Source organism: Zalophus californianus, chromosome 17 (genome assembly GCF_009762305.2).
Source record: "Zalophus californianus isolate mZalCal1 chromosome 17, mZalCal1.pri.v2, whole genome shotgun sequence".
Classification (NCBI taxonomy): domain Eukaryota; kingdom Metazoa; phylum Chordata; class Mammalia; order Carnivora; family Otariidae; genus Zalophus; species Zalophus californianus.
This window is the reverse complement of record NC_045611.1, coordinates 21,180,582-21,194,015: the sequence shown is the minus strand read 5'-3', so window position 1 is coordinate 21,194,015 and position 13,434 is coordinate 21,180,582. Positions and strand designations below refer to the sequence as shown.

The 13,434-nt window shown below is 35.7% G+C and overlaps 1 long non-coding RNA gene across 1 annotated transcript in view; it reads left to right on the top strand.

Annotated features, from left to right (window-relative positions):
- LOC113936655 overlaps positions 1-8,367 on the top strand; it is an 80,321-nt gene extending 71,954 nt beyond the window's left edge. Inside the window, exons 3-5 of the long non-coding RNA XR_003524328.2 lie at positions 1,276-1,333; positions 5,933-6,069; positions 8,094-8,367. This is a non-coding gene — a long non-coding RNA (uncharacterized LOC113936655). The remainder of the gene's footprint in view (positions 1-1,275; positions 1,334-5,932; positions 6,070-8,093) is intronic.
- Positions 8,368-13,434: the final 5,067 nt, after the last annotated feature.

Genomic DNA, 13,434 nt, shown 5'->3' with positions numbered 1-13,434 from the left:
CTTCTAAAACCATCCTCCTTCCATCCCCATGAGCACAACTAACACCAAGACCAGGGATATCTTCTGTACAATATCTCCCATGAAATTTGAATTTCAAGAAAAAAAAAAAAGATAGGGACAAAAGAGAATTACCTTAAGGGCATGTTAAATATTTAACTAAAGCATTCCTTGGTAGGTGTAGATAATTGCTAATAAAAATTGGTGAATATTTAAAAGTTCAATTGCCTAGAATTTTTCCAAAGTAAATGAATATTACAATGAATTTTCTGCCCTTAACAAATTTATTACAGTTAGATATTATTCAATATAAAATTACCTATTAAAATCACAAAATTCTCCATAAATGTATTTTATTATATATAGATACCTTCTATTATACTCAAGTATGTCGTCTATTTTATATATATATATATATAATGCTTCCTTCCTCTGAAAAAGATCTCTTACTAGAAAGTAAATTCCATGATGGCTTTGATATTTTTCTCTTTTGTTCACTGTTATATCTTCAATGCCTTAAATATACCTGGCATGTAGTAGATAATCAATATATGTTTGTTGAATGATCAGTGAAACTAAACTTAAGGATTTCTCATGGCAACAATTGCTTTATGCTAGGCACTAGCTTGGCGCTGGTGATTTGAAGATGAACTTGACCTGTTTTCTGTCCTTAAGGACCTAACAGGGTGTTGATTTAAAATTCTCTAGGGTAGCAAAGCTTTCAATAATTCCTATGTCCCAAATGTGGAAGCCAAGGCTAAGTGACACTGAGGGATTTGCTCAAGTTCATATACCTAATTGGTGGCAGAGCCAGGACTGGAACCCAGGATTTCTACCAGAAATTTCTTCTAAAAATTGTCCTGTTTTCCAAAGATTAAAATGCACATGCTTTGAGCCAGAAACCTATATGAGTAAACCTGAAGCAGCTCCCTAGTGGTCTCAACCTCTGGCATGATTCTCAGTAAGAGACAAAGTGGATAGTTGAGAGGGTCCCAGGGAAGTCACACCTGTCATGTGACTTATGAACATATAAGAGTTCTAGGGGAAGGATTTGTCCTCAGAGTCTACAGAATTCTTGAAAATATGAGTAAGCTTCATGAGAAAACCACTGAATGATAGTTTTCAGCTCTGGAAGGTCCTGGTCTTAAAGCCCCAAAAGAGGATCATGTGATTTTATTGATCTCTAAAGATAAGCAAAAATGATTATTATGGGCATTGCATGTTGAATTATTACTCTTGACACTTGTAGTTACATCAGTATTGCTTTATGTCCCAAAGGAAAAAGGTGCTGATAAAATACCAAAGACTGGAACAACTGGTATCAAACCATACTTATGTAAGTAAATATGTTAATATATGGTAAATGCCTTATACATGTACATATATCTTTACATTTTGTGTTTCTACATTTAGGAGTGTATTTTAAAGAAACAATCTCAAAGAAATTTTTGAGAAAATGGTATATTTTATATATTATTTAAAAATACTGGAACAAGAAAACATTCAATGTGGTATGACCTTAGTGTTCTGTAAGAAGTCTGTGTTTGTGTACATATGTTCGTTTCATGACTACCGAACAACTACATAAAACATTTCATTTCTATAAAGGAAAGTTGTGATCATTTCTTGCATAATGATCATTTGCAGTTGAAAATGATTTCATCGAACAGGATTTCACATTCTCAAGGTGCTGTTTCTCAAATAGTAGATTCCTAGGAACCAAAGGAAATATTTTCAGTGATTTGGGGAAATTATTTATTTCCCTTTAGAAGAGACTGTGCATTACTTAAATTTGAGAAATACTATTTATTATAAAGTGTAAAGTTCTCTCTGTATGTGTGTGCTAACACAGAAAAAAAAATCCTGAAAGGAGATAAACAAAAATATTGACTGCTATTTTCTTTACAGAATCTTCTTTGTCTTCAAGACTGTATGTTCCCCTACCCCCAAAACAAATAAATAGAAACCAGTAAATGTCATATTAAAGCCATATCAAATTTACTGGTCATTCCCTAAATGAGGTAGGCCAAATACATCTTCCTCGACTCTACTATCTTTTATTTAGGATCACTTTTAACTGAAAATTTCATATATCAGTTCTTGTAGCTATCAGCTACCATTTTCCAATTTACTAGTTGATCCAGTTCTGTGGAGAACATTTTAACACTTTTGAGATCTTTGGGCATATGCTCTATAAAATTGTAATAGCATTACTGATTAACTTCATGTTACTTTCACACAGAATAAGATATTTCTTATGGTCTAAATGGAAGTATATGATAAAATGTAAATCATTAACTCTATTACTATTGGTATTAATAATAATTTTAATTATAGCTTGAGTAATGAATGAGTCTGACTCTCTACAGAAAAAAAGAAAAGGGTTATATAAAAGGAAGAAGTTTTTATGAATCACTTAACTTTTTGTGGCATTTTATTTGTGAGATTGGTATTTTTATCTTTATTTTTAAATAAGTGAACACAGAGAGGTTAGCAAATCGGATCAAGGCTACACAGATTGTATATAAAAGACACTGCTGAAATTTGAATTTGGACCCTCTCTCTTGAAATCGATCCTTTCGATCATTACTGTGTGCTTCTGCTTCTCAAATCCCTTTGAAAATAGGTCCAAGTGTCTTATATTGTCCCATGCAGGCTCATTATTCCCATTGTAGGTCCTGCGTACCATATCTCTTCCCTTCTCCTGACTGTTCCCACCCAAACCAGCTTCCTCATGCTCCATCATGAGACCCAAACTCACCTGCCTTTTTTCTTCTCTGTCTTTGACTCAATTAAAAATAGTATTCATGTATTTTCTGCTCCAGGTTTATCACTATAGCCCACATATATTAGCTGCTAAGACACATACAGTTAGGGTACAGATATTCTTCAGAGAATAAGTAACTCCACAGTGCTATCACCTCATCAAAACTTTCTAAGATGGCAGCATTTATTGTCTATGCCACTTCTGTGCCAGAGGAGAACTGACAAAACCCATGTACTGAATTTGCATGGGGCAACCATAGAGGGTGTAGAAATGGGCATTGTAAATAGGCAGATCTGGATTTGTGTCTGAGTTCTGCCTTCTAGTAGCTGTCTTAGAGTGGGGTCTAGTGGAAGCAGACACAAGACAAGGGTTCAAGCAAAGGAGATCCTAGGAAGTGCCAGTAGGGAAGTGAGTAAGATATATTGGAAAGTGTAAGAAATTAACAAAGAAAGCATTAGTCAACAGGTTACAGTTGTGTGCAACTGAGACTAAGTTCCATTTGGAAACAAAGAGAGTGTAGAACATGCCTCAGTGTTGTCCCAACCAGAAGGGCAAAGAAACTAAAGTTTTTCTTCCAGCTTCCATCTGTCATAATCTGAGTCATACTCCTGAGACCATTAATTCCCTAGCCTTTGTGATCTACCCACTGAACAGGTGAAACACGTGCACACACACACACACACACACACAGACACACACAACTTAGGTGAGGAGTTATTGTGGGACCCTATCAACACATAATGGAACTATGAGTGTAATGTGGCTATGGGTGGGGCTCCTCTAGGGCCTGCTACATGAGGTGGAATATTTAACTCTCTCACCTTCATCTGTAAAAAGGACACAAAAATCACAAAGTGTTTTCAAAGGTTATTTGGAGTAGCATGAGTGATATCCCTAACACAGTGCCTAACACCAAAATATGCACACAGAAAAACAGCTATATTTCACTGTTAAGGGATAGTTGACAAAAGATACCTTTAAATATATTGAGGACACTCTAAAAATGTTTTAAGGCCATCAATTCTCTGGGCCACATGATGAAAGTTCTTGCAAAATAATATTTGAAGTGCTTTTATCTAGGGAAAGAAGTGCTTTATTTGCAGGTGGGGTTAGCAGTGGGGGTAAATTATGAATCCACTTACTAAGTTGTAAATGTGTATTAACTCCTGGGAAAGGAAAGGTCAGGTAGAAGGAGGGAGGAAGTGAATTAAAAGCATCCTGCTAAGTAATTGTAAGAACCTAAGAAAAGACTAGAAGAATTATTATGGTGCCACATTCTGATTATGGCCATGTCTACATTGAGCAAGTAGGTCAACTTACTTAACTAAGAGAAGAAATAAAGGATACAAAAGGAGTTGAGCTAGAAACAATGAAATCTTTGGTTGCTCTCTTGCAGTGTGGATTTCTACATATATCCATTTATCAAACAAAGTTATTTGTACATTGTATTAGGTAGTCTCTGTGAGTGCCTGTATATGCAATGCCTTTGTTTGTATTTATCTTACTATGAAATAGAACTCTTTGGAGATTCCACAGTTGCATACCTTTCCATGTATAGCAAAAGCAGCAAAATGCACAGTATAAAATAAACCCCCATACAAAATAAAAATAACTTTAAGACCATTAAAACAGGGTATTTTATTTGATATAACTAAGAAAATTAAATGCTCATTTAGGACTATTTCAGATTCAAACTTAATTTAAGGCTCATCTTAGCCTTGAAATTTAATAGTATACAGTTCCATGTGAAATAGAAAAAAAAGAGACAGAGCCCTGAGTTCAAATTATGATTGTGTAGAATAGATATGAGACAATAACATAAACCTTCTGTAAGCCTCAGTTTCCAGGCTTCCACAGTGGGAGTAGTAATACTTACCTTGGATGAAATATGCCTCTTCCATTCCAGTTAGTACACTCCCGATATTCCTGTTAAATTTAGCTCGTAATTCTGAGATAATTCATTTGATCAGTGCACCCATAGGATTTTTCATAGTCCAATACGTGACAAATGAACATTTTTCACAAATGAGCTATGCCGAACATATTACTATCTGGCATAACTTTATAGCATATATGTGTGGACTGCCAGGAATACCACATATGTATTTGTTTATTTACAATATTTATTAATGACTGTTATATATGGCGCACACATTTTCAAGAACCTCAGAAAAAATATACTTAAGACCTAGTCATAGTCCAGAAGTTGATTGTTTTAATAGGAAGTATATGTATACAATTAACATTACCTGTAAAAGAAGAAGTGTTGGGGGTATTTGGAGGAAAAAAAATCAAGAATTAGTGGTTATAAATAATATGTACAAGTGACCCTCATGGAAACAGTGGGTTATATGAAGGTAAAAACAATAATTTAGAGCCAGTTTTTGGGTTTAAGCCCTAGTTCTGCCACTTACTGTCAGTATGGCTTTGAGAAAGCTCTTTAACTTCTAGATGCTTTCGTTCCCTCTTCTTTAAAATGAGATTGTGGTGAGGAGTAAATTTTTCTTTAACACAAGAAAAACAATACAGTGTATGGAATGTGGCAAAGGCTGATTGTTAATCTTTATTATAATATACTAAATTTTAGGTGAAGGACTTTTTGAACACCATTTAATCCTGTCAGTACTATGAATTAAGACTGGTGTCAACTTCATTTTATAGATGGGTGAATTTGGTTTCAAGACATTATTTTAACTTGCCTAATTTTATACAGATAATATATGGCTGAAAGAGGTTTTATTCTATGTGACTCTAATACAAGCTCTTAACCATATTGCTCTTTGAAAAACCAGGCATAGCAAGAAGTTAAGGCAGGATAGTATCCTTGTTGGAAATCCAGATTTGGACCAATAAAGGATGTTGGCATGAAAAAAGAGCTAGAGAGAGAGAAAGAGAGAGAGTTTATAGTCTTACAGCTGTGTCTGAAAAACAGCCTGCTAATTTATTAGGAAGGTACTTTATGTTTGGTGTGATTAATAATGTAATTATGGTTAGAGATAAGTTTTATCTGACGTTAAAAAGAGTTGGAATATTGGTTGGTGAAAAAAAAAAACAGTTGGAAAAAATAACCCCTTTTTTTAAACAGGGGTTATTGCGTTTCCCTATGTATGGTTGAGATACGTACTTGTAAGTATGTAACCCAAATCTCATTTTTTTTTCCTATTCAAGAATCTGAATTAGCATAAGTTCCTGAGATCAAGAGATGACTCAGCAGATGGCATCTGACAAGTTTCTGAGTTCTAAGCAATCTGCTATGGGAGTCCAGAAAGGCAAATAGCTAATTCTGATTGGGTGAGGCCAGAAAGGTAATCATGGAAGGTTAGCTTTACCTTGAGCTGTGAAAAGTGTGTAAGCTATCATTCTTCTATAATGAGTGTTTTATTGATAGTACATTTAAAACCCTTTGCTCAATTACCTTTTATTTTACTTCCTTCAAAACTCTCTATTCTCTAGGTGGCCATCCACTCAGTTACCTGTTCCAGAAACAAGTCATTAAACATATCCAGCAGTAAACAGTAAATATACTCAAACTGGCCCATCTTGCAGGAAGTACATAATCAGCAAGTAAAGATGGGTTAATAGGACCTCTTGAATCTTGAATGGGGGTTTTCCTTAGCTGCAGCAATTAATGTGTTTGAAAATTAGAATTAATAAATAATCATAGCAAGTTCAACCTCAATTACCATTACAAATGTTTGTTTTTATTTTTGCAGAACAATTGACATCTAATTAGCATGTTAAGAGCTACTTGTGTTTAGATATTAATCTGATATCTTTAAAAAATCTTATCAGAGTTATTTATTTACATAAGGCAGGCATATGCATAATTGTAATTAACTTATACCACTACATGATTCACCTCTCACATAATTTCTAGAACCATAAACATACACTCACTTGTTTATTCATTTATTCATTTAATAGCATGATGTATCAGAAACCATTTATTCTCTAAAATACACGAAGATTATCCACACCTCTCTGGAATGATGTCTGCTCCTCTATATTACTCCAGAACCCAAAAGTCAAAGTTTTTTTCAGGATGTATCCTAGTAAACAAAATTGCCCTTGCCTATAAAGCATCTTCCAACTTTTAATACCCCTGTAGCACTCTGATAAGGTTTTATTCTTAATACTTTGTGTTATAATATTTATGAGTTCATCATTCCCAGGAAACTGTGAACTTCCCAAAAATGATTTTGAAGACTTTATTTTAGTTTGTATATCCAGTTTATAACACAAAGTCTGGAAAGTAATAGACATCCATAAGGCCTATTAAAAAAATGAATTATCTACTGGTATGCTCAGTTGTTAAAATGTACACTTTAAGTCCCTTTAAATAAGAGTGAACTTGTGGAAAGTTCAGACTTTGTTATTAAACCTAGGGTGAAAAATATGGCTTATTCCTTCCCTAGCAAACACGGGCAAATTGTATAATATCTGACTCTCAGACATCTCATCCCTACAACAGGAATTACAGAATTACAGTATTTCATGAGACGGATATAAAAGTCTCCTAGCACAGTTAATGGCATGGAGTAAGCACATGGGAAAGGGAATTTTCCTTTATTTATTTTTTTTATGTAGAAACAAGATATACCTCAAAAATGAGATTACATTTGTAGAAGATCCACACCAGTCTTAAGTATTGGTCCAATACATAGCCTCCGTCCAGCATCTGCTAAAAAGAAACAGTAAAGTGGAGCCATTCTTATGTCCACTTGGAATTTTCTGGTTACATGGCTCTGGGGAGCAATTTCTTTCACTCTGCGGAAGTTTCTTGGCCCTGTTTGCATGTGGCTTAGAGAAGTTACTTGGGTTTCAGTAGCTTTCTGCTGTTCCTTATGTCCCGGGGGTACACTGTGTTTTCTCTGACTCAGAACCAGTGCTTGGAAGGGGGTAAAAATAGTCAGAAAGCAGTTTTTGTATCAAACGGAAGAAAGTAGAGCTGAGCTAATTCCTGAACTGAAATCAGAAAGCAAGCAACGGCAAATGCTAGTATTTCTGTTGTTGCCCTCACTGGGGCAAACAGCCTCTTTGCTGGCTAAGAAAAGTAACAGAAATATGAGACTTCCTATCCATATGAGACTTTACTTCAATGCATCATAGCACAGACACTGCCTTTGAGAAGGTGGTCAGTCTACATGTTTAAATTACCACCATGACTAGGACCTCAACATCTCATTTTTCAACGCCTTCTGTTTTTGGTTTGGTTATATGTTTACTTATTTGTTTGCTTTTTGTTTCTGTGTTCAGCAGCTTCTAAGTTATCTCCCAATAATGCCTACCTTCTCATATTCATGCCCTTGTGTTATCCCCCTCCCCTCAGGAATCTGGGCTGGATCTCGTGATTTGTTACTGAAGAACAGAATACAGAACAAAATAATGGGATATGACTTCTGAGATTAGGATGTAAAAAGAGTCTGGCTTCTGTCTTGTTCAGCCTCTCTTGCTTTCTCATTTGCTTATTCTGATGGAAGCCAGCTGCCATATTGCATGCTATTCCATGGAGAAGCCCACATGGCAAGGAAATGGGGGTGCATCCAGCCAACAACCAGGGAGAAACTTAAGGCTCTCAGCTTAACAACCCAAAAAGAACTAAGTCTTTCCAACAAAAATATTTTCAAATAAACAAAAATGAAAATACAATATGTCAAAATTTGTGGGATGTAATAAAACAGTGCCGAGAGGAAAATTTATAGCATTTAATATTTATTTTATTTTATTTTAAGATTTTACTTATTTGAGAGAGAGTGAGTGAGAGAGAGCACAAGCCAGGGGGGTGGCAGAGGGAGAAGGAGGAGCAGACTCCCTGCTAAGCAGAGAGTCTGATGCGGGACTCTCTGCCAGCACCCCGGGATCATGACCTGAGCCGAAGGCAGACGCTTAACCGATTGAGCCACCCAGGTGCCCAAATTTTTATTTTAGAAAAAAGATCCGTAATCAATAATATATGTTTCCAAACTTAAAAAAAAAGAATTAAAAAAACTAAAAAAAAAGAAAAAAGTGAACTCAAAGAAAGTAGAATAAAAGAAGTAATAAAAACAAAAATCAATGAAATAAAAATAGAAAATAATATCAAGAAAATAAATGAAAACCTAAGTTAGTTCTTTAAAAAGATAAACTGATAAATATCTAGCAAGTCAGAAATAAAAGAATAAATAAATTATCAGTATTAGGAATAAATGTGCAAATATCTTTTTGAGATCCTGGTTCCATTTCTTTTGGATATATACCCAAGAGTTAGATTGCTGGATTATATGGTAGTTTTAATTTTGATTTTTTTTTTCATTTTGATTTTTCTTTTTATTTCGAGTGTGGTTGACACACAATGTTGCATTAGTTTGAGGTGTACAACTTAGTGATTCAACTTCTTTATATGTTATGCTATGTTCACCACAAGGGCGGCCACCATCTATCCCATTACATCTTTATTACAGTATCATCAACTGTATACATTATGCTGTGCCTTTTATGCCCTTGACTTAACCATTTCATAATTGAAAGCCTGAATCTCTCACTACCTTCCACCCATTTTGCCCTTCCTCCTACCCACCCCTACCCTCTGGCAATGATCAGTTTGTTCTCTGTATTTATAGGTCTGATTTTGCCTTCTGTTTGTGTATTCATTTGTTTTGTTTTCTAGATTCCACATGTAAGTAAAATCATATGGTATTTGTTTTTCTCAGTCTGACTTATTTAGCTTAACATAATACTCTCTAGGTCCATCCATGTTGTTGCAAATGACACAATCTCATCCCCCCCACCTTTTTTTTTTTTGGCTGTGTAAAATTCTGATGTGTGTGTGTGTGTGTGTGTGTATGCACCACATCTTCCTTACCCATTTTTCTACTGATGAATATTTAGGTTGCTTCCAATATCTTTGCAATATGCTGCAATAAACATAGGGGTACATGTATCATTTTTAAATATTTTATTTGAGAGAGAGAGAAAGAGAGAGCATGGTGGGGGGGTGGGCAGAGGGAGAGGAAAAACAGACTTCCTGCTGAGCACGGAGACTGATACTGATGTGGGGCTCCATCTCAGGACCCTAAGATCATGACCTGAGCAGAAGTCAGATGCTTAACCGACTAAGCTACCCAGCTGCCCCAGGGGTGCATGTATCTTTTCAAATTTGTGTTTTTGTTTTCTTTGGGTAAATACTCCATAGTGGGTTTATTGGATCACATGGTATTTCTATTTTTAAATTTTTGAAGAACATCCATACTCTTTTCCACAGTGGCTGCACCAATTTACATTCCCACCAAAGTACACAAGAGTTTCTTTTTGTCCACATCCTCACCAACACGTATTGTTCTTGTCTGTTTGAATCTAGCCATTCTTACAGCTGTAAGGTGATATCTCATTGTGCTTCTGATTTGCAGCTCTAGTTTTGATTTTTTGAGGAACCTCTGTACTGTTTTCCATACTGGCTACGCCATTTTGCATTCCCATCAATAGTGTATATAAGCTTTTCAATTTCGCTCTTTGCCAACATTTACCTTCTTTTTTCTTTTTTTTAATAATAGCCAACCTACTGGTGTGAGGTCATATCTCATTGTGGTTTTGATTTTCATTTTCCTTATGATTAATGATTTGAATAACTTTTCATGTACATGTTGGCTATTTGTATGTCTTCTTTGGAGAAATGTTTATTCAGGTCGTTTGCCTATTTTTTTTAAGATTTATTTATTTATTTTGAGAGAGTGAGAAAGAGAGAGAGAGAGAGAACATGAAATGGGGGAGGGTCAGAGGGAGAAGCAGGCTCCTCGCTGAGCAGGGAGCCCGATGTGGGACTCGATCCCGGGACTCCAGGATCATGACCTGAGCCGAAGGCAGTTGCTTAACCGACTGAGCCACCCAGGTGCCCTCGTTTGCCTATTTTTGATTAGGCTACTTGTGTGTGTGTGTGTGTGTGTGTGTGTGTGTGTGTGTGTGAGAGAGAGAGAGAGAGAGAGAGAGAGATTGAGTTTTGGGAGTTTTTTATATATTTTGGAAGTTACTCATTATCAGATGGATGGTTTGCAGATATTTTTTTACCATTCTGTAGGTTGCCCTCTTACTCTGTCTATTGTTTCCTTTGCTGTACAGAAACTTTTTAGATTGATGTAGTCTCACTTATTTAGTATTGATTTTGTTGCCTGTGCTTTTGGTGTCATATCCATGAAATCATTTCCAAGACCAATGTCGTGAAAATTTTCTCTTATGTTTTCTTCTAGGAGTTTTACAGTTTTAGGTCTTATGTTGAAGTCTTTAATCCATTTTGAATTGGTTTTTGTGTATGGTGGAAGATAGAGGGGGGGTGCCTGGGTGGCTCAGTCAGTTAAGCATCTGACTTTTGATTTTGGCTCTGGTCATGATCTTAGGGTTGTAAGATTGAGCCCCACACTGGGCTCTGTGCAGGGCATGGAGCCTGCTTAAGATTCTCTCTCTCCCTCTCCATCCGCCCCTCCCCACCTCTCTCTCTCCCTCTCTAAACAAACAAACAAAAAGGTAGAGGTCTGATTTCATCCTTTTGCATGTGGACATCCTGTTTTCCTAGCATCGTGTTTTAAAGAGGCTATCCTTTTCCCACTGTGTATTCTTTACACCCTTATCAAAGATCAGACAATTGTAAATGCATGGGTTTATTTCTGAGCTCTCTAATCTATGTCATCCGTCAGTCTATATGCCTCTCTTTATGCCAACATCATACTGTTTTAATTACTGTAGCTTATAATGTATTTCAAAATCATGTGTGATGCCTCTAGCTTTATTCTTCATTCTCAGGATAACTTTGGATATTCTAGGTCTTTTGTTATTTCATGCGAATTTAGGATTATTTTTCTCTTTCTGTAAAAACTGTCTTTGGAATTTTCTTGGTAATTGAAATCAGAATCTGCACTGCCATATTTACTGCAGCATTATTCACAATAGCCAAGATCTGGAAACAACCCAAATATCTATAGACAGATGAATGGAGAAAGAAAATGTATTATATACATATAATGGGTTATTATTCAGCCTTAAAAAAGAAGGAAATTTTACCATTTGTGACAACATAGATGGACCTGGAAGACATTATACTCAGTAAAATAAGTCAATCACAGAAGGAAAAATATTGCATGATTCTACTTATAGGAGGTATATGAAGTAATCAAACTTAAAGAAGCAGAAAATAGACTGGTGATTGTTATGGGATGGGGATAATGGGAAAATAGGGAGTTGCTATTCAGTGGGTATAAAGTTTTAGTTTTACAAAGTGATTAAGGTCTAGAAATCTGCTGTACAACATTTTGCCTATATTTAACAACACATACAGTGATGTGTACTCAAAAGCTTGTTAAGAGGGTAGATCTTATGTTGAGTGTATAATCACCACCCCCCCGCCCCCGCAAAAGACACAGGAAGTGTTTTACAAGTGATTTTATTATCTTAGTTTATTATCTTGGTTGTGGTGATGCTATCAAGGTTGTATGCATAAGTCCAAACTCATCAAAATTCATTCATTATATATCTTTAATTTTTGTATCAATTATATCTCAATAAAGCCATATGAAATATTAGGAATGAAAGAAAAGAGATCACTGCAGACCCCATAAACGTTACAGAATTTTAAGAGACTACTAAAAACAATTTTATATGCATACATTTAACAGTTTGCATAAAGTAGAACTATTTCCTGAAATACCACAAACTATCAAAATCCTAAGGATGATAGATAATTTGACTGTTGATAATTTGACAATTAAATTAGTATTTAAAATGTCATTGTTTTTTCCAGAGCTTTTGCAGATGAATTCAGAACTTTCCCATTGTATTACCCAGTGGCCGGTCTGGGAACTAGCAGTTGGTCTCTCTCGTAGGCTCATCAGTGCCCTCAGGGTTAGAGCCCTGCAAAAACAGCTCATGGGTAATCCCAAGTGTTCCTAAACAACTGTATATTGTCTGTTTTCCTGTGTGTTCCCCATGCTTTCTGGTTTCCCAGGGTCCTTCATTCAGAAACCTGAGGCCTCACTCTTTTTTTGCTATATACTTCCTACAAAAGCACCTACATTTGGGGCCACATAGTAAGAGGAAAGAGAGAAAAAAATGATCAGGGGCTTCATTCCACCCTCCTGAAATCAAAGTTCCTAAAATCGGAGAGGAATTTTCCCTGCCCTGAGAATTTTAGGTTCCTGTGGGCTGTCTTGGGCACAAGAAAAAGGAGAAAAGAAAATAATAGAAAATTTCTTCCACTCTCTGAACGTTTGGAGATGTCTTTCCCAGTGATCATGAGAAAACTATACAGGGCTTCTTTATCATCCCTCTTTGTCTGGGCAAAGGGCCACTTCTTGGTTTGGAGCTGCTTTGAGTCCATGCTGGAAGACATCAGAGGGGAGGAAAAAAAAATGAAAATTTTATTGTTTACTTTGAATTCTTGTCTTCTTTCTCAATCAACCTGCTACTTTTTAGTTTTCAGAGTCCTCAAATAGATGCTATATTTATTCTGCCCAGGTTTTACAACTCTGTTCAGTGGGAGAAAAACACGTTTTTTCCTAAGATTTAACTATCTTAAAATTCAAGTATTTCCCAATATTGTTGTATGTTGTGCTTTGTGTTAAAATAGAGAAATTTGTATTACGTCACCATCCAGAAGCACTTTTAATATTTCTCTATACATACTCAGTTTTCAAAAGAATGTATCTTCT